This window comes from Periplaneta americana, chromosome 15 (assembly GCF_040183065.1).
Source record: "Periplaneta americana isolate PAMFEO1 chromosome 15, P.americana_PAMFEO1_priV1, whole genome shotgun sequence".
NCBI classification, from domain to species: Eukaryota; Metazoa; Arthropoda; class Insecta; order Blattodea; family Blattidae; genus Periplaneta; species Periplaneta americana.
The window spans coordinates 38,729,853-38,756,266 of record NC_091131.1 but is presented as its reverse complement, the minus strand read 5'-3'; the positions used below and the strand labels follow the sequence as shown (position 1 = coordinate 38,756,266).

The following is a 26,414-nucleotide window of genomic DNA, read 5'->3' as shown; positions in this document are numbered from 1 at the left end:
TGCCCTCTATTTTTGAAACACCCTGTATAATATGATATATACTGTATGTGTATATATATATATATATATATATATATCACTAAATGTACTATAATAACTTATAATGCAATATAAATATCGAATAGATACTTTAATATAATGTACCTGAGAAACATTTTCTTGAAGTTGTATTAATTTATGGTCATATATTATATAACATTATATTAAGTAGGGCAAGTGGGAGCCATACGCCTGTCTCGTAGAACCGTGGTGAGGATATTGCAGTATGTGCGTATGGGTTATGTAAATAAGCCTAATGATTTGTGTGTGTGCATAGAGCGAAGTTCATTTCATTAAATTAATAAGAGTGTTATAAAGTCTGTACTGTACAATGGATTGATGTGATATCCTTATAAACTATTATGTACTGACAGACTGAATGACTAGAACAGCCGTGGCTCTTGTTACATTAATGCAGGGAAGGTAGCTGTAATGCGAGTCCGCCACTGCGTGAGCGTTCTGCTCTGGCTTGGAATTGAAGTGCCTTGCGGAGCGAGAGCAGCTCTGGCCGGCCAAATAGAGCAGCTCTCATGCCCTACCCTGCCTTAATCATTTGGTTAATTTACTTCCTCCTCTTACTATTTTTTCTTCCGCTGCCTCTTAACACTTCTTGCACAGCTCCTTTCTACTTCTTCCTCTTCTACTGTTCCTTACACTTCTTGCAGTACTAGTGCTTTCTTCACTGCTTCTGCCTTCTTGCACTACTTCCATCCTCTTAAAATGCTGCTAGATAAATTAGATTATTATGGAATTAAAGGTGTTGCACACCAATGTTTTCTCTCATATTTCATAGATAGGAAACAGAAAGTTGAAATCAATACAACTATGAAATCTGCATCTACATGGGGAACTATTAATAATGGAATTCCTCAAGGATCAATATTAGGTCCCCTACTATTTCTAGTGTTTATAAATGATCTTTCTCCCCTAATGAAAGATGTAGGTCATCCCATATTATTTGTAGATGACACAAGTATAGTAATTACAGCAAATAACTCCAACACATTCCAATCTTCAAAAGAGGAAATTCTCTTCAAAATATGTGACTGGTTCTCAGTCAATAAATTGGTATTAAACTGTAACAAAACTAACGTAATTCAACCTCGCAAATTTCTAGCGCAGTAATCAACAATAGATCCCTATTAGAAACAACAACAACCAAATTTCTTGGCTTAAAAATCGATAATGTATTAAATTGGAAAAATCATATTAAAGAAATTATCCTCAAACTAAATTCAGCTTGTAGATCTATGCAAAAGATAGTAAATATCAATACCTTAAAAACAATATACTTTGCATACTGTACTTTCACTCGGTAATGAGTTTTGGAATAATATTCTGGGGTAATTCCACAGATAGTAACAGTATATTTCTATTACAAAAAAGAGTAATTAGAATAATAGTAGGTGCCAATCTAGGGAATCGTGTAGAACTATTTTAAAAAAACTACAAATAATGCCCATGGCTTGTCAGTGTATCTTTTCATTAATAATCTTCCTCGTATGCAATCGTGAAAACTTTGTAACTAATTCAGCAGTTCATAGCATAAATACACGTCAAAAATGACTTTCATACTCCTTCGGCAAATCTATCGTGCTATCAAAAAGGAGTGTGTTATATGGCAGTAAAATTTTTAATAGCCTCCTTATTGATATAAAAAATGGAACTCAAAACATAAAATTATTTAGGGCCAAATTAAAGAAGTACCTAATTTCTCACGCCTACTATTCTGTTGGTGAATTCATGACATTCAATAACACTTCATGAAATTGATACTAAAACTCTGTGTTGTACTAGTAGACTATATTGTAAATATCGTTTGTATATATTTGATCTAGACTGTGACTATAAATTGAGACTTTATAATAGTATTAAGTTTTTTGACTTGTTCCATATTGTAACTGTAAAGCAATGTATGAATACCATGGAATGTTAATAAATACAATACAATTCCTGTCTTCCTCTTTCATTACTAAGCTTACTGTCTACACTGCGTTCTATAATGTCTGACAGTCGACGTAAACATTGCCGGCAGATAAAGAGAAAAGGATAATTGCTATTCAACCATAGCAAAGGTCACATTCCACACCGTTTGCACTCATTTTTCCGAATTCAACTTTCCGACTGATCACTTATCCGAATGACCATTTTTCCGAATGATCATTTTTCCGAAACCTACTTTTCCGAATCTTTTTTTCCGAATGGCCTTTATTCCTAATGGAATTCCATTTCGTTTACGCGTTCACTGTTTACCGAAATTAATAATCCAATACATTATTAGCATGGTTTCCGTAGTAACCAAACAAAATTATTAGTGTTCATTAATATCTTAAAATTAACAAGTCGCAACTGAGTAAACTGTAAAGAAATTATTAATGAATGGTTATATATATATTACAAAGGTAAAAATGGTCCTGGTGGAAAGATATATTGGATATGTATGTATGTATTTATTCACACTGCAATGGGTATATACCCGGTGGCAGTGGTAACTAATTACACTCAATAATGACAATAATAAACTTATTAACTAAAAATACAATTAATAATACTAATAATTAATACTAACAATAATTTATATATAACGATCACTTAAAATAACATTTTAAATAAATCTAATTTGTATCTTAAACCTAAGATCGAACTAAAACCCACGAGTATGACATGTTCATATCTGCACAAGTACCTTTCAACATTACACTCATTTCGCTGCCAACTCACTCACTGCACTGGAACTACGACACATTTCACTGATTCTATCCTGATTTCACTAACACTTCAAAAACATTTCACTCTTCAAATACTTTGCACTGCCACTATGAACTATAAAGCTTCACTGACAGGAACACGTTTGACTTGCACTACACACTTCACTGACACAACACACTTCATTGACACAACTTAATTCTTCACAGATACAACACTTCAATAACAACATATCATTTACACCCTTTCAATACTGTGTATAATTACCGTCTATTAGTAAAGTCCTTAAGCCTATTTTTAAATACATTTTTGGTTGTTGGTAAAGCCTTTAGTAAGTCTGCAGGTAAAGCATTCCAGTCCCTGATAGTGCGATTGAGAAAAGAAAACTTTCCAGTGTCCGTCCTCTGCCTTCTTTCCCTCAGTTTATATGAGTGGTCGTTCCTTGTATATGTGTAAGACTGAGAGAGAAGGAGTGTTCAGCAAGATCCATAACAGACAGAAATGGTGAAAAGAATAGCCATTCTTAAAAGGTGTTAATGTGTCGCCTCATTCTCATCCTACGAATCTATTCTCTCTCTATAGAGAGGAAGCAGAAGTAGAGTTGGTGAAAAGTAACTTGAAACGAACGGCACAGAATCACCCAGAGCTTCACCCAGGGCAGATTTTAAGGAAAGGATTACATCAAGTTCCTTCAAGCGATGGATAGCAGTAAAAAACAGAATCAGGGCAGTAACACTGCAATACGAAACATACAAGGAATAAAACCGCAGTCTTCAGTACTTAACCCTTAAATTGGCAATGTATCCTATAGGATACAACAAGTTAATAAGCTATATGGTATAATATATATATATATATATAATTTGAACTGGTAATGAAAATTACGGGAAAACGGCTGAACCGATTATAATAAATGACCCCTCATTTTGAAGCTTGGAACCCAAAGTTTTTCAGAAAAATAGTAGTTTTCAGTGAAATGTCAATTTTCCTACATAATTTTCCTATTTTCCAAAATCCATCTGTCGTCAGTTTTGAGAACTAATGGTTTTCAGAATAAAACAAAACACACACTACAATAAACAATATTACACGAAGGCCATGACCTGCAGGATTCCTGACATACAGTAGGCCTATTTAGAGCTCAGATTCTCTGACACCATAATTCCAATAGCTATGTCGATCTTCATTTGTGTAATTTTTTTTAGAACATCTCGAGACTTACTAAAAATAATTTACAGGTCTGATTCTCTGGTGCGTAACTTTCTGAGTGCAGCTGTGTATTGGATTTTAGAAACTACAAAATTTAAGAAGGGTTGATGACATTATTACATTAAAATTTGAATATTATCACAGTTTATGCCATGATGTATTTGTCACTAATGATATACATTAATGCTATTGATATATCGATGATATGAAAGTGAACCCTTTTGGGGTTATATAAGTAGGCGTAGATAATATCTTAAATTAGTTCTTAATATCTATAATTTACAGAGTAATGGCTATAGTATATATAGAGTTACTGAAAACTACAAAAATTACGTAACATAATATTGCTATTAAAATGAAATATTTTATAGTTATTACTGAAATGGTGTGGGTCTTTTTTATATATTTAATGGCTAGGCGGTGTAGAAACTATATGTGTGATTCTCCAATGTTTCTAGGATGTAGTACAGTAATATGGAACAGGCATTAGTAAATTGATTCATACTTTCTATTTTAGCTGCGTCTTATCAAAATTAATTTCATATTCCTTTGGTTTAATCGATTAAATCTGAGATCGCTGCCAAGCATATCATTTTGTTGTAGGGAGAACTCAAAGAACTGAAGATAGATGTGTTCAAGAAAAAGTGTTTAGCATAAAAACATTAAAGAGGAATCTTTTTAAAAGAGATATTTTTGACAGGATTATTGAGTTACTATGTTGCTTTAAATGTTACATCTTCATCATTATGGAAGCAAATACATTTCAAAATGTCTGGTAATCTTTCTGGAAAATAAATACGAAAAATTTTATTCGAATTTATAATTAACTAAATTTGCAGCATTTGTTGCACAAGCCACTAGTTTTAATAGAATAGAAAAAAAAGGTAAGAAAATTAAAATTTCACAATACTATAATATTGTACAACATATAAAATATGAACATTGTGATAGTTGTTTTCTTTGCAGTCCGACACGGTTTAATAAACTAGTGTGAGAAATGAAGTTTTGCTAATTTAAGGGTTCCTTCCTTTTAATCTCCGCATATGCTCCATATATCTTCATGTTGTCTATCATCTGATATCTTCTTCTGCCCCGAACTCTTCTTCCGTTCACCATTTCTTCCAGTGCATTCTTCAGTAGGCAGTTTCTTCTCAGCCAGTGACCCAACCAATTCCTTTTTCTCTTTCTGATCAGTTTCAGCATCATTCTTTCTTCACCCACCCTTTCTAACACAGCTTCATTTCTTATTCTGTCTGTCCACTTCACACGCTCCATTCTTCTCCATATCCACATTTCAAATGCTTCTAGTCGTTTCTCTTCACTTCGTCGTAATGTCCATGTTTCTGCCCCATACAATGCCACACTCCATACAAAGTACTTCACTACTCTCTTCCTTAGTTTTTTTCCAGAGATCCGCAGAATTTGCTCCTTTTTCTATTAAAAGCTTCCTTTGCCATTGCTGTTCTCCTTTTGACTTCCTGGCAGCAGCTCATGTTACTGCTTATAGTACACCCCAAGTATTTGAAGCTGTTCACTTGCTCTACTGCCTCACTTAGAATTTGCAAGTTTATCTAACTTTTTTTTTTTCTTGCCACAACCATGGTTTTCATCTTGTTTGCATTTATCTTCATTCAATACTGTTCACAGCTGTCATTTAGCTCCAGTATCATACCCCTTAGTATCATCTCTTCTGCTAACAACGCCATATCATCAGCAAATTTTATGCACTGCATTTTTCTTCCACCTACTTTTACCACTCCCATTTAGGCTATATTACATTTATATCTATATTAATCTAGCGTTTAAAGTAAACTAATTTAATTTAATTTGAGGATCCGTGAAGCTCTTTTCGAGTCGAAAGTGATAAAAAATTTTGGGAACCACTGGTCTAGAGAAAAAGTGAGCAGTGCGGAATATCAAGATGCACTATCACCTTTACTTTTTAACTTCGCTCTAGAATATCCCATTAGGAAAGTTCAGGATAACACAGAAGGTTTGGAATTGAACGGGATACATCAGCTTCTTGTCTATGCGGATGACGTGAATATGTTAGGAGAAAATCCACAAACGATAAGGGAAAACGCGGAAATTGTACTTGAAGCAAGTAAAGAGATAGGGTTGGAAGTAAATCCCGAAAAGATTAAGTATATGATTATGTCGGATGATCAGAATATTGTACGAAATGGAACTATGAAAGTTGGAGATTTATCCTTCGAAGAGGTGGAAAAATTCAAATATCTTGGAGCAACAGTAACAAATATAAATTGCACTCGGGAGGAAATTAAACACAGAATAAATATGGGAAATTCCTGTTATATTTCGGTTGAGAAGCTTTTGTCATCTAGTCTGCTGTCAAAAAATCTGAAAGTTAGAATTTATAAAACAGTTATATTACCGGTTGTTCTGTATGACTGTGAAACTTAGACTCTCACTTTGAGAGAGGAACAGAGATTGAGGGTTTTTGAGAATAAGGTTCTTAGGAAAATATTTGGGGCTAAGAGGGATGAAGTTACAGGAGAATGGAGAAAGTTACACAATGCAGAGCTGCACGCATTGCATCCTTCACCTGACATAATTAGGAACATTAAATCCAGACGTTTGAGATGGGCAGGGCATGTAGCACGTATGGGGAATCCAGAAATGCATATAGAGTGTTAGTTGGGAGGCCAGAGAGGAAAAGACCTTTAGGGAGGCCGAGACGTAGATGGGAGGATAATATTAAAATGGATTTGAGGGAGGTGGGATATGATGGTAGAGACTGGATTAATCTTGGTCAGGATATGGACCAATGGCGGGCTTATGTGAGGGCGGCAATGAACCTGCGGGTTCCTTAAAAGCCAGTAAGTAAGCAGTGCGAAATATCAAAACCACTTTATCGGTACCAGGACTGGTAAAAAAAAACTGACTTGCAGAAAAGCATAAAATTCGTTTTGTTAGAACATCACAACAGTTTCTCTATAATAACTTCCTACAATCAGCGTTTAAAATAATTTTCAAACAAATGTCCACCAGTTCTCAACACGAGAAAGATTCGATGATCGGGAACCGAACCCGGAAACCACGAGGCGCCGACACATTGAGGGACCAGATATATTTATCGTCAATGAAGATAGGACTCGTCCTTGCATTAATTTCGACTGAGCCATTTTTATGCACGCGCCGCTGCATGTGTTACCTGCACGGTAGATAAACAGCAAGCAACGTACATCGTGTCTTCATTGTTGCAAGTTACCTGTCACCGAGTGTGCCTTACGTAAAAACCGCACGTATGTCTGCCAGACTGCGGCACGTGTGTCCTAACTAATGTAGGGACAAACTAATTGACACTCATTGCAAAACTTTCATAATGTGCAAACATATTTAACATAACGTATTGGTTAACGGCGAAGTCTCTAACTGTATTCTACAGAGCTCTATTTTGCATTCTAGCAACTACATATTGTCACCGAAGACTGTGTAGACGGTACACAAAGTGAATGCCAAGATTAATACTGCATTTAAAATGAACTACGACCTTAGCGGCGATTTTCTTATGTTATTTTTGTACAGGACGATTATACAGGGTGATTCACGAGGATTTCCCGTAATTTACGGAGCTTATTTCCGAAGACTTTCTGAGCAAAAAAGCCATAAACATTTGTTCTAATCTCAATACTTTCAGAGTTACACTAATTTGAAGTCGTTAGTAAAATACCTTTTTTCTTCAATTTTAAAGGTAAAAAAAAACATTACAAATAGATACTCTGTTAAAATTTTATCATAAAAATCGTAATAAGTTTATATATTACAGGCACATAATCATGACACAAGACGAAATAATAATTCAACATTAGTAGAACCTAAGGGCCATATTCATAGATATTCTTAGAGCGGGCTCCCGGTGAATGATCAGCGAACTAACGGTTTTCGTATTCGTAAATCAATGTTAGCGATATGATATGATATGAATCCTGTACAAGTAATCAATTGATAGCCGGGGCTAGTTTAGCACGCTCGTAGCGCGGGCTAGCGAAATGTCTATGAATAGCACCCTAAATGTTTCACATCTGCTGGTCTAAAGCATAACATTAATTTTGGCCCTCGGTTGAATAATTATTTAGCTAAATTATACCCATGTTCTATGTAAATAAAACACATCAAATACTATTATTCTTTTGCTTTTTACACAATCTATTGTAGAATTTAACATGCATATTCTTCTGGGGAACAAAAAGCCATTTGTACAAAAGTGACTTAACTCCCTTTACCCGAACACCATCGAATTAATGTTGATTTTATCATGTAAATTAGTGTTTAAGACATCCTATAGCTAGCAATTCTAAATGTTTAATTTAGTTTGTTACTGTAACGTAACAAAATTGAAATTCGAATTATGTATTGCACGTTTCTTTGTTTATTTATTATTTAATTACTTATGTATTTGTTTATTAGTATATTTATGCATTTGTGTATTTATTTATTTATTTATTTATTTATTTATTTATGTATTTATTTATTTAATTTATTTCAAAGAGTGAGAAAGGGCTGCCCACTGTCTCCTAATCTTTTTAATATAAACATTGATGCAGCCATACGTGAATGGAATGAAACTTTGAACAAGCATTATAAATTATGTGCCACAACATTGGACACTATATTATTCGCTGATGACCAGGTTTTACTTGCTCAAACGGAGAATCAACTGCAAATGGCTTCTCAATAGTTAGGGGAGAGTCGGGTAGTATCGGACATCGGGTAATATCGGACAGTGAGTTTCTTTCATCTACCACACGATGATAGTACCTGATTGACATGGTTACGTTTCTGTGATGTCGCATAGAGAAACGTAACCATGTCATTCAGGTACTACCATATGCTGGTAGATGAAAGAAACGCACTGTCCGATACTACCCGATGTCCGATACTACCCGACTCTCCCCTATATAAAATTGCGTCTACTTATAATTTGTTCATATCAAGCAATAAAACTAAAGTAATGGCCTTTGAAGGTAAGCAACCAGTCAGTTCAAAAATAATTATAAATAATGAATCAATAGAACAAGTTCTTTATTTCAATAAAATATCTTGGGTGTGACATATCATATGACAGCAAGAATTATCTTACAAATAAATTGTATAAATTTCAACATATGTGTGGTACAATACACAGAACTCTGAGAACCAAAACTCGAATCGACACACAGCTCACGTTTTATAAAGTGATGGCTGTCACAATGATAATGTATGGTTCAGAGAATTGGGCCCTAAATAGATCTGACAGAAGGAAAATTGAAACAAGTGAAATGAAGTTTTTAAGAAGAGTTGCTGGTCTTGCTTTGCTTGATCAAGTCAACAACGATGAAATTAGAAATAGGTTAAATATATTTAACCTAAATGAAAAAAAATATTTTATGCTCGACCATGCTACACCTGGTAGCAGCCCTTTAATGGACCTCATTAAAGTGCGCCTATTCATTAAAGTTCAGGTGTTCCACCAATCAGAAAATACCATTGTAGCAATATGAAAGCGCAAGTATCGATTATTCTCGGATATGCAATCGAAAGACAACTAGCGCGAGATTAGACAATATTGAACTCAGTCGAAAAAAACAACACACAAATTAACATCAATTCACCATCATCTTCCAGCCTTTCACAAAGCACATTCCCGCAAATTCATTTCACCAATTGCCGGAAAAAATCAATATGGTCGAACATTAAAAGTCGTATGAAGCTAGACTATAATGGTAATTAAGACGCTCGTATGATAATTATGAAACTCGCTTGCGCTCGTTTCATAAACATACTCGCGTCTTAATTACTACCATTATAGGCTCGTTGCATAATGTACTATTAAATAAAAATAGCTTGTATGCGAATGGATTCTAATATAAGTAAAAAGATTCTTCTTGAAAAAATGGGATTAAAATTGTCGACAAAGTGAAAAGGGAAGTACTACAATAGATATATTTTTTTCTAACAGTTCAAGATAAAAGGCGGGTAGTCAATAGAATTGAAAAGAAGACATCTGCTGGCATCTGTTAGGTATTTCAAAAACTTAAAAGTCAGAGACCACAACTCCATGGAAGTCAATTGAAATGTTATCACGGGATTAGGAGTATCACGGAATTAGGCACCTTCACCCTACGTTCCAGACCACTGAAATTGATTTCTAAAAATGCAGTCATTTCTTTCCCTTGCCTAGGTCAGGTCGATTCAGAGGAAATCTACTTAATCTGAATACAGGCAGACAACAGAGCGCCAGTGTTCTGCCTGATAAGATTCGAGACCCATTAATCTTTCTAGATGAGAGACATTGTTAGCATCTCCGCCGGTGACAGTCTTCTGATTGGCGATTTTTCTCGTATCACGCATCACGCTATCATCTTCCACATAACAAACACTTAGTGTTTCAACTGCCAGACAGATTTCACACCTTCTTTTTTTATATGACGTAACCTCTGCACTATGAACGTCAATTAAGCTGCTTCATTAGAATGCTTACTTTTTCACACGAGTAATTTCAAATCGCTCCATATATTAAACAGGGAAATGGGAAGTTTTCGGCTTTTGAGGGCTGTACGTAAATATGTAATAAATAATAATAATAATAATAATAATAATAATAATAATAATAATAATAATAATGATTTATTTTAGCTGGCAGAGTTAAGGCCGTAAGGGCCTTCTCTTCCACTCAACCAGCAAAAAGTGTATATACATATGCATGAACTTACAAAGAATTCAACAATTTGATTTAGATGAGAGTTACATGTATACAAAAGTTATTTACGAATTGAACAAAAAATACTATGAACTATTAATTAAACACTGAAATAAACTGTGTACCAGAATTAAGCTAAAATACATAGAATGTTAATATATTTCAAGAAATATTAGATAATAGAAAGAGATTATTATGAGACAATTTTGAAAATACAGCACTATCAGGATGATGTCTAAAGAAAGAAGTAACAATGTAGTCAGTGATAGTTTAAATCAGTATGATTGGAGTGAAATGCTAATAAGGTTATCTTTTAAGCTGTTTTTAAAGGTGTTTATTGTCTTGCAGCCCCTAATACTTTGTGACAAGGAATTCCATTGACGCGAGGTGGATACTGTAAAAGATGATGAATAACAAGATGTTCTATGAAGAGGTATACTTAGCGTGCCACAGATAAGTGATCTGGTATTTACGTCGTCGTTAGAGTATAGATAAGAGAAACGAGACGAAAGGTAATTTGGTTTAAGGTGTGCAGAATTCGAAAGAGTAAAGACAAAGAGTGTAAAGTTCTGTGTTCTTTAAGTCGGAGCCACGAAAGACTTGCGAAGGACGGTGATATGTGATCATATCGTCGGATGTTGCACACGTATCTGACGCACATATTCTGAGCTCGCTGTAACTTGACTGACAGTTCAGAACTTAGGTCACTTAACAAAACGTCACAATAATCGAAGTGGGGCATTACTAGGGTTTGTACTAGGGTAAGTTTTAGTTGCTGGGGCAAGGACTCAAACAGTGAATGGAGGAACAGATTTTTTTTATCGTTTCTTTAACTTGAAAATTCCAACTTAGATTATTATCAAAAAAGAAGCCAAGATTTTTACGACAGATGAATAAGGGATTAGCGTGTTGTTAAGGGTAACAACAATATGTATGTAAATAGGCAATACTTACTTACTTACTTACTTATAGCTTTTAAGGAACCCGGAGGCAGAAAATAATAAGGGAAGAAAACACAAAAGTGAAGGAAAGTAACAGCCGAAACAAAAACTAAGGAAGTATATATAAAGTGGAAAGAAATACTAAGAAAAGGGTAAAAATAGCGACAGAAGGAAAGCCTAATAAGAGGAAATAACGACAGAAGGAGTACCTAAACTAAGAAAACAGGAAAATGAGGAAAGGAGTAGCAAAAGAAAAGAAATGTCGAAAGAAAAATTAAGAAAAATAGAAAATAGCGACGGAAGGAAAGCGGAAAATAGAAGACATAATAACGACACAATTAGAAAATAAAAAAGAGAAAAAGCGCGCACGAGAGAATGAAAGGAATAAGAAACTCACGAAAAACCAGTGAAAGAACGAGAAAAAGAAAATGAAGTAAATGACAAACAACGGAAAAAAAGAAGGTTAAAATAACGCGACATAAAATAGAAGAAGAATAAATTAATGCTCTACTAAAAAAGTAAACACAAAAAAAGAACGACAGAAGCTAGTAACAATCGAAATGAATAAAGAAAAATGAAGAGAGAAAGAAATAAATGAAGCAAGAAAAGTGTAGAGGACAAACGCAAAGGCGTTAAGATGTGGAAAAACGGGAATAGAAAACAGGCAAGAAAAAGAAATAAGAAATAAGTAAATAAATAAATAGGCCTACATAGATAAAGCACAATTTTCAAAGAGTTAATAGAATTATCTTTCTCTTTTCTTTTCACATTAGAACAGAAGAAAATACATTCGAGACCACTGAAAATTTATATTATTATTTATTTATTTATTTAACTAGGTAGCTAGTGAGTACAAATTAAATTTATAAAACAAAAATGTTTCTATTCACTACCGTAAGAGCCAGGCTCGTGTACGGTGTGGTCTTAGTCAATAATATAACATAAAATTTACAAGGACAGTAAGTAACTTAATTCAAACCAATAAATAACACACAAGAGTAAAAAAAGAAGAAAGAGGAAAAAAGAGAAAAATACACATTTAATATAAATTGACAGTCAGACAGAAGCCAGTAATATTAAATAAAAACATGAATACAGTTGACAGAAATAAAAGGTAAAAAAAATGTTAATATTATATATCATTAATAATTTTATAATTTTTTTAAAAGCTTCAATTTTAAAATATTTCAAATTTGGAAAATGATTTGTAATTGTATTACAAAGTCTTGGGCCGAAACTAGCACCATGTTTAAGAGCTGCACTTGTATGACATTTAGGCTCAATTAATGGGAAAGTAGACTTTTGTCTTCGAGTACGATATTCATGTCGATTAGATTTATGTTTCGTTTGATTTCTGTGATAGTAAGTTAGTAAACTATATTTATAAATTTCTTCAATAGGCAAGACATTAAAATCTGTATAAATTAAATTTGTTGGGTAATCCATATTTTTGGTCAGACAAATTTTTATTAATCTTCTGTGTAATAAAATTAATGGATTAAGTACAGATGATGCTACTCCACCCCAATTTATTATACCATATTGTATTAATGATTGTACTAAAGCTAAAAATATTATTCTCAATGTCTCCTTACTGATGAAATTTCGAAGTATTATGAACTTATAAATTTTTTTTCTTATACTTGTACACATGAAATCAATTTGTTTATCCCAACGTAAATGCAGGTCTATAATAATTCTTAAATATTTAAGTTGTGTGGAAGGTGTTAGATGTGGACAATTACAATAATTATTTGTTAATTAATTACATGACATTATGTATTACTGAGTGATAATTATTCATAAGTGGAGGTAAACCTTTCGTTGTTAAAGAAAATGGAATATAGGTACAGTAGTTCTATTAGTATTTAAGGGCAGGTGATTAGAGTCAAGCCAATTTTTCACCACTTTAATTCCATATAGTTTGAAAAGTTTAAAAGCAAATGGAAGTAGGGACGAATAAATACTCAAAACATCTAGCAGAACGTCTAAAATAACGAGAAAAGGAAAATGAAATAAAGGACAAAACAGCGAAAAAAAAAGAAGGTTAAAATAAGGCGAAATAAAATAAAAGAATAAGAAATTAATATTCAACTAAGCAAAAGAAAACAACGTAGTAGGAAAACTAGAATAACATCATTGTATAGAGCACATCTAGGTCAGAAAGCATGGGTAGACATAACGGCTCGGTTAGAAAAGCCAACGTACTATGGTAGGAACGATCATGATTTTAAAATCAAATGTAGGAAACAGAAAACGGATATAGGTAAATTCTCATTTTTAAATAGAACTATAAATGATTGGAATGACCTACCTGCAGCGGTCTTTGAGAGCTGTCTTTCCTTAAGGAGAATCAAGAATAACTTAAAAAGTTGTGTATAAAGTGCAAATTAAAATTAAGTTGACATTTAACATTTAATTTTTTAAGGTGACAAATATTTATTTAGCCTGACGAGTTACTTCCTAAGTTTGAATTGTAAATTATTTAAAAATAGCGTGTAAGAGGGCCTTAGACTAGAAATGTTTAGCTTAAATGTAGTTCTGTTTATAAGTATGCATAAGGGTGTAATTATTTGACTTATTTGAACTGTTGTGTCAGTGAAGCGAGGTGAATCAGTGAAGTTATGGTTTTACAGTGCAGTGAATAGTTCCGATCAGTGATAATTTATAGCGTCAATGAAATGTGTTCTATAGTGTCAGTGAAATGTGTGCTAAAGTGTCAGTGAAATGCGTCATAGTGCCACTACAGTGAGTGAGATGAGAATAAAGTGAAAGACTATTGAAACTTATGTAGGGCCTATACATATGTAGGTTGTATTGTAAAATTAGGTATTTTATTTATGTTTTATTATTAATTGTAATTATTGTGTTAAATTGTATTGTGTATTCTTATTAAATTGTATTGTGTATTGTAAATTTTATTGTGTATTGTTTATGATTTTATTGTGTATTGTTTGTCATTTTATTTTGTATTGTTTATATTGTGTATACCACTGCCACCGAGTGCTTGCCCACTTGCAGTGTAAATAAATACATACATACAACGCAAGACGGAAAAAGAGAAACGAGTAACAATCGAAATGAATGAAGAAAAATAAAGAGAGAAATAAATAAATAAATAAATAAATAAATAAATAAATAAATAAATAAATAAATAAATAAATAAATAAATAAATAAAGCAAGATATGTGTAGAATGACAAACACAAAGGCATTAAACAGGCAAAGAAAATAAATAAGTAAATACGTAACTAAATAAAGTACAGTCTCCACAGAGTTAATAGAATTATCTTTCATTTATCCTTTCACATTACAAGAGGATACATTCGAGGCCACTGAAAATTTCTATGGTTTCATAGTTTGAAAAGTTTAAAATCAAATGAAAGTAGCGATAAATAAATACTCAAAACATCTAGCAGAACACCTAAAATACTTGGGAGTTCATACATATGTTCGTACCTAGACAACTAGGCCTAATTACAGCATTTAAAATAAGGCCTACTCATTTAGCTGTGTCCTTGTGAGTCATAAATAAAGCTTATGTACTTGCAGCGAGTTGCAAATGTTAACATAGAAACATCCTTGACTGCAAATGATAATTTTTCCCATAGCAACACAAATTCATATCTACACTAAATTTGTACAAATCAAATAATATGTTTTAATATCAACATAGCATCTGAAAAGTATTCATAGTAAAAATAAACCGCTTCCAGAGACTAAGAGCAAGTTTTTAAACAAATTAATAACAGAAGGAAATATCCTGCAGTTCAGAATTAAATAAATCATTTTAATGACCACACTGCAACAATTGAAAAGTCTATTAGACAACTATTTAAATAGCTAGTAAGTGACTAAAACACTGAAGTTGTGAAGTTAGATACAATGTTCATGAAATAGAATGGACGCAATAAACTAATGTGTGTACTAAAATTATTAACGTTTCATACCACTCGGTAACCAAAGGAAATGTTTAAACTTGAAAACTAAATAAAACTGCTTGATTAAGCCTTTTGAGTCAACTCTAAAACAAGAGAAAATGATTTGTTAGAAATACAAAACAGAAGATAATACATTGATGTTTAAGACTAAGGAGAATGGCTTGACGATTCAAAATCATATCAAACAGAAGAAAATTATACTAGCATGAAAAACTTAACATCTATTCGATTAAGATCACTTTAATAATATAAAACGGAAGTAAAAATTAACTTAGGAAATTCAATAAAATTACTTAACTGGCATTACTGAAGATATAGACCTAATATAAGCAAGAAACACAAGACAATTGACATCACTTAACAGACAGACGTTGCAAAAAAAAAAAAAAAAAAACAAAGGATGTGCTAATTATACTTCCACAAAATTAGGCCAATTTGAAGATACGATACATATGTAAACACCAGAAAACTGTGTCATAAATATTTCAGAGCTCAATATAAAACCTTATAAAGAAACAACTTCATGAAATTTAAGGGCCTACATTCTTAGAATAATAGGGAATTCTAAATATCAGACAAAACACAACGAAGAATGACAAGAAATATTTTGATTCGTACGCATTAATTCTAATTTTCTAGTAAATTACATGTAGGCTAAAGGACGATTACAGAACTTCACCTTAATACTGTTTCTTTCTTCAACCTTGACGTAACTGTTTTGAAAATTGTCTACGCAAGTAGCATTCTAGACACTTGGAAGATACTGATATGCAAAGAAAGTAGGCTGTAGAATACTGGCAACGAACTCTTGTCAGAACTTCTAACTAATATTTTACAAACACAAGACAATTGTTATCACTTAACAGACGAACGCCGCAAAAACAAATAAAAATGAAATACCGAATTATATTTCCGGAAAAAAAATAGGCCAATGCTAACATACGATATGTAGATAAACATTAGAAATTATTTTTGTAATAGTTTTTTCAGTGCTTATAATTAAGTCACAATCAATTATATAATATTATAGGTTGTATTTGCTTAAAAATATAGGGAATTCTAAACATCAGTGACCAATAAGGAACACCAAGTAATTTTTATAGCTTTTCAGATTAATTCTAATTTCCTACAATGTTAAGTTTAAATGGATCTAAAGACCACAAACACAAAAAAAGAATGGAAAATCATATCGACTAATATTATTGTATATATATATATATATATATATATATATATATATATATATATATATATTGTACTACTATATTAATGTTTCACACTACTCGGTAACCAAAGGAAATGTTTAAACTTGAAAACTAAATAAAACTGCTTGATTAAGCCCTTTAAAATTACGCAAAAAGAAAAAAGGAGTTAACTCTAAAACAATAGAAAATGATTTTGTTAAAAATATAAAACAGAAGATAATACATTGATGTTTAAGACTAAAGAGAATGGCTTGACGATTGAAAATCATATCAAACAGAAGAAAATTATACTAGCATGGAAAACTTAACATTTATTCGATTAAGATCACTTCAATAATATAAAACGGAAGGAAAAAAATTAACCTCGGGAATTCAATGAAATTATTTAACTGACATTACTGAAGATATAGACGTAATATAAACAAGAAAGCTTTCTACATGTTATGGGTGGTCTTTTTTCAGTTTCTTTTTCGCATAAACTTCGTGGATATCAGAAGATATTTACTATTATCTTCTGATATCCACAAAGTTTATGCGAAAAAGAAACTGAGAAAAGGCCACCCATAACATGCAGGAAGTAAATTATGGAAGAGAGTAAGATATGGTTTATAATTTCATATAGGTATTTTCATTCACAAATAACGTAATACGACCTACTTGTAACTGTAAAACGTCAGTATAATTTTATTGACCTGTGATAATTTACTCTTTTATATTAAGTTTCGGTTAAATAAAGAAAATCTTTGGCTTAGCATTATGTTGTGAATTCTTCGTATCACACATATTTATAAGTATGCAGCAGTGAAAAAAGTAATTTAACAATATCTTAAGCAAGAGAATAGTTAATAAATAAAACATTTTTAAAACGAGACAAATCTAAAATCTCTAACACTTTTATTAATTAATTAATATTCAAACTTCCCCTAAAATAGGGGTTGCCCTGAAGGACAAAGTATACCAAATACACAAGTATTAGTAAATACGTACAATTTTATGAAAATGTTTTCGTGAGAAATATAATTATTATTATTATGTTATTAATTTACTTTATATATGTGATTTCTCAGAAGATAGATTGAATATTTTAGAGCTATCAAAGAAACAGTCTTGGCCAAAAAGGATTCAAGATTGAAATCCTTGCAGAAATTAATACATTTCAGAGATTAATATATCTGTAGTACAATTCGTAATATTAAAATAAAAATTTCTTAATACCCTTTAACCAACTTGAAACTTCCCGGGATATGATGGGATCTTTTATCTGAAAAACATTAAATTTTAGAAACGCTTAGGGCATAGGCCTACACCACTCAAATAAATCTATTTAATTTAAGATTTCAAATCCTAACGGTTCTATATTTTCTATACCACTCCATAAGATGATAATAGGCTATAATAAATTGGTGGCTATACCAAAAATATCTTTATTGAATTATAAAGCTAGTTTTGTTACCACAGCAACGAGTAAAAGGTTGCGAAATAGTTAACGTCCTGTATACACAGACATAGCCTATATATTCTGAAACGCCAAGTTTCTTTTATCATTGATGACAAAGTGCGGGTGGAATATGTCACTGTCTTAAGAGAATGTAACTCGTATAATGAGTGGTCAAATAAAATAGAGCAGGAAGTAATTATTGTAGCAGTAAAAAAATAAAACGCGTCAATTAATTCTATCTTTAAATGCCTTTTTGCTTGCTTATTTAATTAAGAGATATTGTAAAACATTCATGTCATTTTATTAATTGTAATATAACAAAAACTATGGAATATCTTCAATTCTGAAATTAATTTATCTAAATAGACTGTTATGAATACATTTTAATACGACTGTTACTATACATAAATATATGCAGAGATCTATGTGTTTACTCGCTTATGCAATTATGTCATAAGATATATATGCAATAAATTCTTATGCATATTTAAATCACAATTGTATTGTCTGTACATACCTTATCTGAAAATAATGGTGCAAACAAATTTATTGTTTTTTCTTTGTCACTGAACTATACAATATGGATTTAAATGCGTTACTTTCCATAGGCTATGAACCCGGGTTCAATTATTTCTGGTAGGCTACTTTGTTTTAGTGATAGTTAACGTACGTAGGATTGATTATATAAATAACGCTGTTAATATATAGTATTTAAGACATATTTTAACAAAATTATTTAAATCTGAATGTAACTATATTTCATCATTGTAATATGTTAAATTTTGAGATCGATTTAAATTCATCAAACAAACAAAGATATCCAACGAAAAGAAAAATATAATACACAAAATTTAGATGCACTTTAATGCAACTTACGTAACATCCTGTGCGACTACCTCCATTTTTAGGAGCTGCAGACGAGGAAATACAAAAATAACTGATGCGGCACTCACAAAGACACTACACAGTCACAAACTACACCAAAATATTTCTAACTGATCGAAATGTCACCAGAGTAATAAAATAAATTCACCACGAAATATCACAGAGTCACACAATCTTCTTCACACAAAAAAAAATCATATTGAAATCATACACTTGCAATTATTCGGTTAAAAAAAAAAAAAAAAAAAGAAATAACACAATGTTACCAACTGAAAAGAAACTAAATTCTCTTTCCTTCTTCTTCTATGTAAAAAGTATTAATATTTTTTTTACAAAACTTTATACGTTAGCTGGTTAAATTGGTTAATAGTTCGTGATATCAAAAGAAATTAATTTATCAAACACTTTATGACAGATCCGAAATTAAAAAAAAAAAAATCTTGACCACGAATTTGACGCGAAGGCTTTTGGAATATAAGTTAGCAGCGAAACATCCAGCCAACTACTTGCACAGAAGTGCAAGTGTTTTAAGTTGCCCACAAACTAGTTAGCTAGGCTAGATAGCTGACGTTCGACTAGGCCAGTCGGGAGGGATAGAGAAAGGGGGAGGGGGGGAAGGGACAACAACCAAGGCTAGAAAGAAACGCATCGTTGTCACTAACCTACCTAGCGGAGTGCAGTATGTAAGACAGAGAGAGAGAAAAGCGAGATGCAGTGGCAGTTGGCTGCAGTAAGGAAAAATTGCATCTCGCATTTTTTTTATCTCTCGCTCTTTCCCTGTCTCTTTCTTCACTTAAAGAGATTCAAGATGGCTGACTCCAATGTCAACAAGCTAAACCGCACGAGGCAAGGCCTATGGAAAAGAAACGGCGCTGTCTCTATCTTAACCATCACATATGTTGCGATGCAGTTTGGCAGTGCACCAAGCACTGCTACATTTCTCCCTCCCCTTGTTTCTGACTGTTCCTTCCTGTTTCTGGTATACATATTCACGGGAAAAGTGAGATATGTTGCATATCTCATTTAATTCAGTATTGAAAAATAATCTAGACCTAAGCAATTTACACATTCTTAAGTTTAAAAATAAAGTGAAAACTAGTGGCTTGTGCAACAAATGCCGCAAACTAAATTCATTAGACGTTCAAAAAAAATTCTTCAGCTTTATTTTCAACTAGCCGTATCCGTGCGCTCCGCTGCACCCGTTAGAAATAAATATAAAGTAATTACATAATTAAAATAGGACATTTGATCCAGGGAACATTCGTGTTTGATAGAAGGATAAATCGTTTATTATGTTACTTAATTTAAATTGTAAATTATAGGAATGAAGATCTAATTTAAGATATAATCTACGTCTACTTATATAATCCCAAAAGGTTTGAATTTCATATCATCAATAGGCTATATCATTAATATGTGTATTAGTGACTTGTTTTTAGTAAATCTTAAAAGTTTTTAATAATCAATTATAGAGACGTTATAAAAATTACACAAATGAAGATCGACATATTTTGGTGATTATGATGTCACAGAATTTGCTCTGATTTGCTCTAAATATGTCAGCAATCCTTTAGAGTGTAGGTCGTGCATGGCCTTCGTGTAATATTGCTTATTGTAGTGTGTGTGTTTTGTTTCATTCTGAAAAGCCATTGTGTCTCAAAACTGACGACAGATGGATTTTGAAAAATAGGAAAATTATGTAGGAAAATTGACATTTCATTGAAAACTACTATTTTTCTGAAAATCTTTGGGTTCCAAGGATCAAAATGAGGAGTCATTCATTAAAATCCGTTCAGCCGTTTTCCCGTATTTTCCATTACCAGTTCAAATTACTTATTGTCAATTTAATAAACTAGTCCGCAAACAAACCTCGAATGATATGTACATTTTTTAATACACAGTAATAAAAGTAAATAGGTATATTATATTCAAATGTTTTGTGCGTGTATAATGTATTTAAAAATTAAAATGCGATCATTTTGATCCAGAGACCACTCATTTGGTCATAAAAATTATTTTAGGAAATACAGCAAAGGAATGCCTATCAAGTTTTCTGTGCATAAGAAGCTATTTTAATCTTACCTGTCCTCAATTCACTCAGAAGTTACTGTAATAGGATTATAGCATTATGTCCATCTAGAGAAACTACACTTTCCAATGGTGAATTAATAATTAATTATACAAATCGGTTAATTTAGCTTCCGATATTACTTCATACAAACACAGAAACGTTTTCTGTAGGCTATGTTTCATAGCTTTCGATTGTTGTTGTCCAAGGCCCCTTATAGACGAAGTCATTTGTTTTTTATTTCATTGCACTGCCTTAGATGGCGTTGTTATTTTATTTTTGAAGCTCATTTATCTCATTAAATATCAGTCCTATCAAGCTTTTGCATGGAATAAAACTTATCGGAAATTATTTTTAAAGAAACTTTTCTTACGTAATATTTTTCATGAAAGGGAGATATTTCGATTTATTTAATTCAAGGCACCTTATAACCCTCCTTTTAAACAAAATATTTTGAATGCCATATAGCCTAAATTCTAAGTTACAACGAACTTAATTTATATTCCAATTTTCATATAAATCGGTTCAGCCATTATCGCGTGAGAAGGTAACAAACATCCAGACAGACAGACAGACAGACATACATACAAACAAAAATGTCAAAAAAGCGATTTTCGGTTTCAGGGCGGTTAATTATATATGTTAGGACCAATTATTTTTGGAAAATCGAAAATTACCAGAAATATTTCGGCTAGAGATTTATTATTAGCATTGATGAAGAATACCAGACATTTTGAAAGTTATTTGCTTCCGTAATGATGAAACATACTCCCTCTGAATGGTTTCTTTATGCCAAATACTTTTTCTTGAACCTATCAATCTTCAGTTTTTGATAGTCAACGCGAAAACGCAAGTAACAATGTCAGAACGATCATTGGGTTTTTCATGTGGGAATAAAGCAATAGCTATTTCAGGTCGTTGTGGATTGCAGGTGAAAGTAAAAAAAAAAAAATGTCAGGTTTGCTGTGATTTCGAACAATAGACATAGCATCTTGGTATAGCTGCTGCATGGAGAGCTTGAAATCATTTTATCCTGCTAAGAGATCTTGCTGAAATGGCCGGGAGACTACAAAATTTTCTAGGCCTCTTATTTTATCACTAAGTAGTATCTTTTGATCTTTCCATAGGAACTATATTTTTTGCGCTGTCTCGAGCCAATACTGAACAGAATGAGGCATATAAATATCTACACCACACCGCCATTAAGTATATGAAAAAGACTCAACCCCACTTGATTAATAATTATAAAAATATTTGATTTTTAATAACAATATTATTATCTTACGTAAGTTTTGTAGTTATGTACTATATAATATATATAGCCGCCACTCAGTAAATTATAGAAATGAAGATCTAATTTAGGATATTCTCTACATCTACTTACATAACCCCAAAACGTTTCACTTTCATATTATCAATATAGCATTAATGTGTATAATTAATGAAAAATAGCCACAACATGACATTAACTATAATAATATTTCACTTCTAATGGTAATAATGTCATCAAACCACCTCAAGTTTTGTAGATTTTAATAGCCAATACACAGCTGTACTCAGAAAATTACACACCGCAGAATCAGACTTGTAAATTATTTTTAGTTATTAAAAACCAATTGAATTTGAGCTCTAAATATGTCAGCAATCCTGAAGGTCATGGCCTTCGTGTAACAGCCTATTGTTTATTGTAGTGTGTTTTGTTTTGTACTGAAATGCAAAAGAGATGCGAAGCGAGCATCAAGTCGGCCATGCTGAAATGCAATTAGTTCTCAAAACTGACGAAAGATTGATTTTTGAAAATAGGAAAATTATGTAGGAAAACTAACGCTTCACTGAAAGTTATTATTTTTCTGAAAATCCTTAGATGCCAAGCTTTAAAATGACGGGTCATTAATTAAAAACCGTTCAGCCGTTTTCCCGTAATTTTCATTACCAGTTCAAATTATATATATATAGATGTTTGTATGATATTTGATACATTTTATTATTATTGTGTTACTAGCATTATATGTTACTAATATTTATTGTATTTATCTGATGCATGTAACCTATAAGAAAAACATTGTAATAAATATAAATAGATCATTTTCTTAATTAATAACAGTGCATATCTCCAATAAATTATTTCTTAGAATCGCCACAGATACACTTGATTGTACTTTTCACTATCTCTGTCACTAGAGAGTTGTTGAAATTTATATTTTCCCCGGCATTCAAAAAATATTTTGATATGATACCTCTTGAACAAAAGGGGAGATCTATAACTGAAACTTCATTAATATATTTCAGTATTATTTGTATTTATCCTGGCAATAATGAACAGTTTGACTCGTAGACATTTTGTTCTTCAGCATTAACTTCCCATGGTTGTATGAGAAGATTCGAAGAGAACGGCAGTTACGTAGACCTTCGGCTCCCCCCTACTACCAATAATAATACATAATACAATGTCAATACGGCGGTTGCTGTCGTCTGCGATGCAACGAACTTTTCTGTTGATTTTCGAGTTCATTTTTTTCCTGGTTATTATATGCTTATTTAAGTTGTGTTAACTCTAGCTAAGTGGTTTTATATTTTATTTTATCCGTCCTAGTATTTATTTTATTATTGTAAATATTTTTGTTTTTATTATTATTATTATTATTATTATTATTATTGAATTAATTTATATTATTATCTTTGTATCATCTCCGTCACGGTTATTCTATTATTATTATTATTATTATTATTATTATTATTATTATTATTATTACTTATATCATCAACATTATCACTGATCTCTGTAAAATTTATGTAGACTACTGGACTGTACCCGAGCACGAGAATATGCTCATTTCGGGTATCTATTCATATGTATCATTTCAAATGTTAAATTGTGAATAAATTTGACTTTGACTTTGATATCTGAACCATCGTCAGGGATGTACACGTTCTTTGTTACAAACAATGTTTATTTCGTATATGCTGATAGAGAAAGTCTGAATATTCGATTTGTTTTCACAGTGTACGCCTGTGATGTCACAAAATCAGAGCGCCAACTTACGATTTCGAAGTTACGGAATAGCCGGGAGCTCCTCTGTGAAAGATGACACAGTACTCGGACAGAGAAATAGACATTGTCACAATAAGCAAGGGATTGTAGTTCTAGGAGAAATCACAATCACACAAATGAGACAATTTATGTTATAAGTGCCTGAGATACGTCATGCACAATAATGATTCATTTCATTTAGTGTTCTGTCCAAGAGCAGGTCTTTCACTGCAAACCCAGCTTTCTCCAATCTTTCCTATTTAATGCCTTCCTCTCTGTTTCCTCATATGATCCATATATCTTAATGTCGTCCATCATCTGATATCTTCTTCTACCCCGAACTCTTTTCCCGTTCACCATTCCTTCCAGTTCATCCTTCAGTAGGCAATTTCTTCTCATTCAGTGACCCAACCAATTTCTCTTTCTCTTCCTGATCAGTTTCAGCATCATTCTTTCTTCACCCACTCTATCCAACACAGCTTTATTTCTTATTCTGACTGTCCACTTCACACTTTCCATTCTTCTCCATATCCACATTTCAAATGCTTCTAGTCGCTTCTCTTCACTTCGTAGTTTTTTAAATTTTAGTAGGTTATTTTGCGACGCTTTATCAACATCTTAGATTATTTAGCGTATGAATGAGATGAAGGTGATAATGCCGGTGAAATGAGTCCGGGGTCCAACACCGAAAGTCACCCAGCATTTGCTCATATTGGGTTGAGGGAAAACCCCGGAAAAAACCTCAACGAGTTAACTTGCCCCGACCGGGAATCGAACCCGGGCCACCCGGTTACGCGGCTAGACACACTAACCACTTCGTCGCAATGTCCATGTTTCTGCCGCATACAATACCACACTCCATACAAAGCACTTCACTAGTCTCTTCTTTAGTTCTCTTTCCAGAGGTCCGCAGAAGATACTTCTTTTTCTATAGCGGCAGTAAATAGATTGTAACGAATTTATATAACTTCTACAAAAGGCAAACGAATAAGGTACAAACATTATTTAAAAATTGAAACATTTGTGAAATAAAATTATGATTTTATGACTATTTATTTGTAACATAGTAATACTTCATTTCTTCTAAGGGAAAACAGTATGTACTATATTTTAATTATATTGTATCACGAAGCACTGGAAGAAAGAAAGAAATACAGGTACGTAGGCCTAACTGCATATGCAAATTAAAAAAACAAAACGGTAGTTATTTTTTGGGTTATTTGTTGCACTTGTAATGTGTACTTACAATGTCGAAACACATTTTCTTAAATTACAGTTCATTTTTCTCAATTGAAGGACGTTTTGCAGCTGTCTGACTTTTTTTTTTTTAGATATAGGGCCTACCGTTCTTTGTTTCAGGTAATATTACGTTAGCAGTTGCAATCCTTAAAACTGAACATAAATGATTGTCTATCAACCTACTCCTTAGCCTAGATTTGTTAAGTTTCATGAAGGAAAAAAGCTGTTCACCTCTCGCCACTGGAACTCCCTGCCGCCTGAAGACAAGGGCTGCCGGACATTGAAATCTTTCGAATCCAAGTTAGAAAATTATCTTATGACGAGTTGCCAACCTAACTTGCTGTTATGACAAGTGTTGTATTGCATGTTTCCACGTATTGACTACATTTTTTTATATTGTAGTGATATTTAACTTATTTTATCTTTTTGCTTTAATATTTCCCGATAATGGTATATCTATAATGTGATAACTTGAGCTATATATATATAATCATAATTTTTCTTACTGTGTGTGCCTAAAAAAATTGTATTCGTTGTATTCTTTGTATTTCACTATTTTATTATTATTATTATTATTACTACTACTATTATCATTATTATTTTATTATTATTATTATTATTATTACTATTATCATTATTTTTTATTATTATTATTTTATTTATTTATTTTTATTACTAGTAAGTTTGAAATGCATACTTACTTACTTACTTACTTACTTACTTACTGACTTTTAAGGAACCCGAAGGTTCATTGCCGCCCTCACATAAGCCCGCCATAGGTCCCTATCCTGAGCAAGATCAATCCAGTCTCTATCATCAGATCCCACCTCCCTCAAATCCATTTTAATATTATGTTCCCATCTATGTCTCTGCCTCCCCGAAGGTCTTTTTCCCTCCGGCCTCCCAACTAACACTCTATATGCATTTCTGGATTCGCCCATACATGCCCTGTCCATCTGAAACGTCTGGATTTAATGTTCCTAATTATGTCAGGTGAATAATACAATGCG

At 32.3% G+C, this 26,414-nt stretch overlaps 1 protein-coding gene across 7 annotated transcripts in view; it reads right to left on the bottom strand.

Moving 5' to 3' along the window:
- Window positions 1–26,414, bottom strand: part of dati (datilografo) — an 811,390-nt gene that overhangs the window by 610,819 nt on the left and 174,157 nt on the right. The window contains exon 1 of one of the 7 annotated variants that reach the window (XM_069846938.1): window positions 19,058–20,014. The exons of the other annotated variants lie outside the window; for them this stretch is intronic. The gene's annotated coding sequence lies outside the window, so the exon portion shown is untranslated. Of the gene's footprint in view, window positions 1–19,057; window positions 20,015–26,414 lie in introns of those variants that run through there. 7 annotated transcript variants of the gene reach the window in all.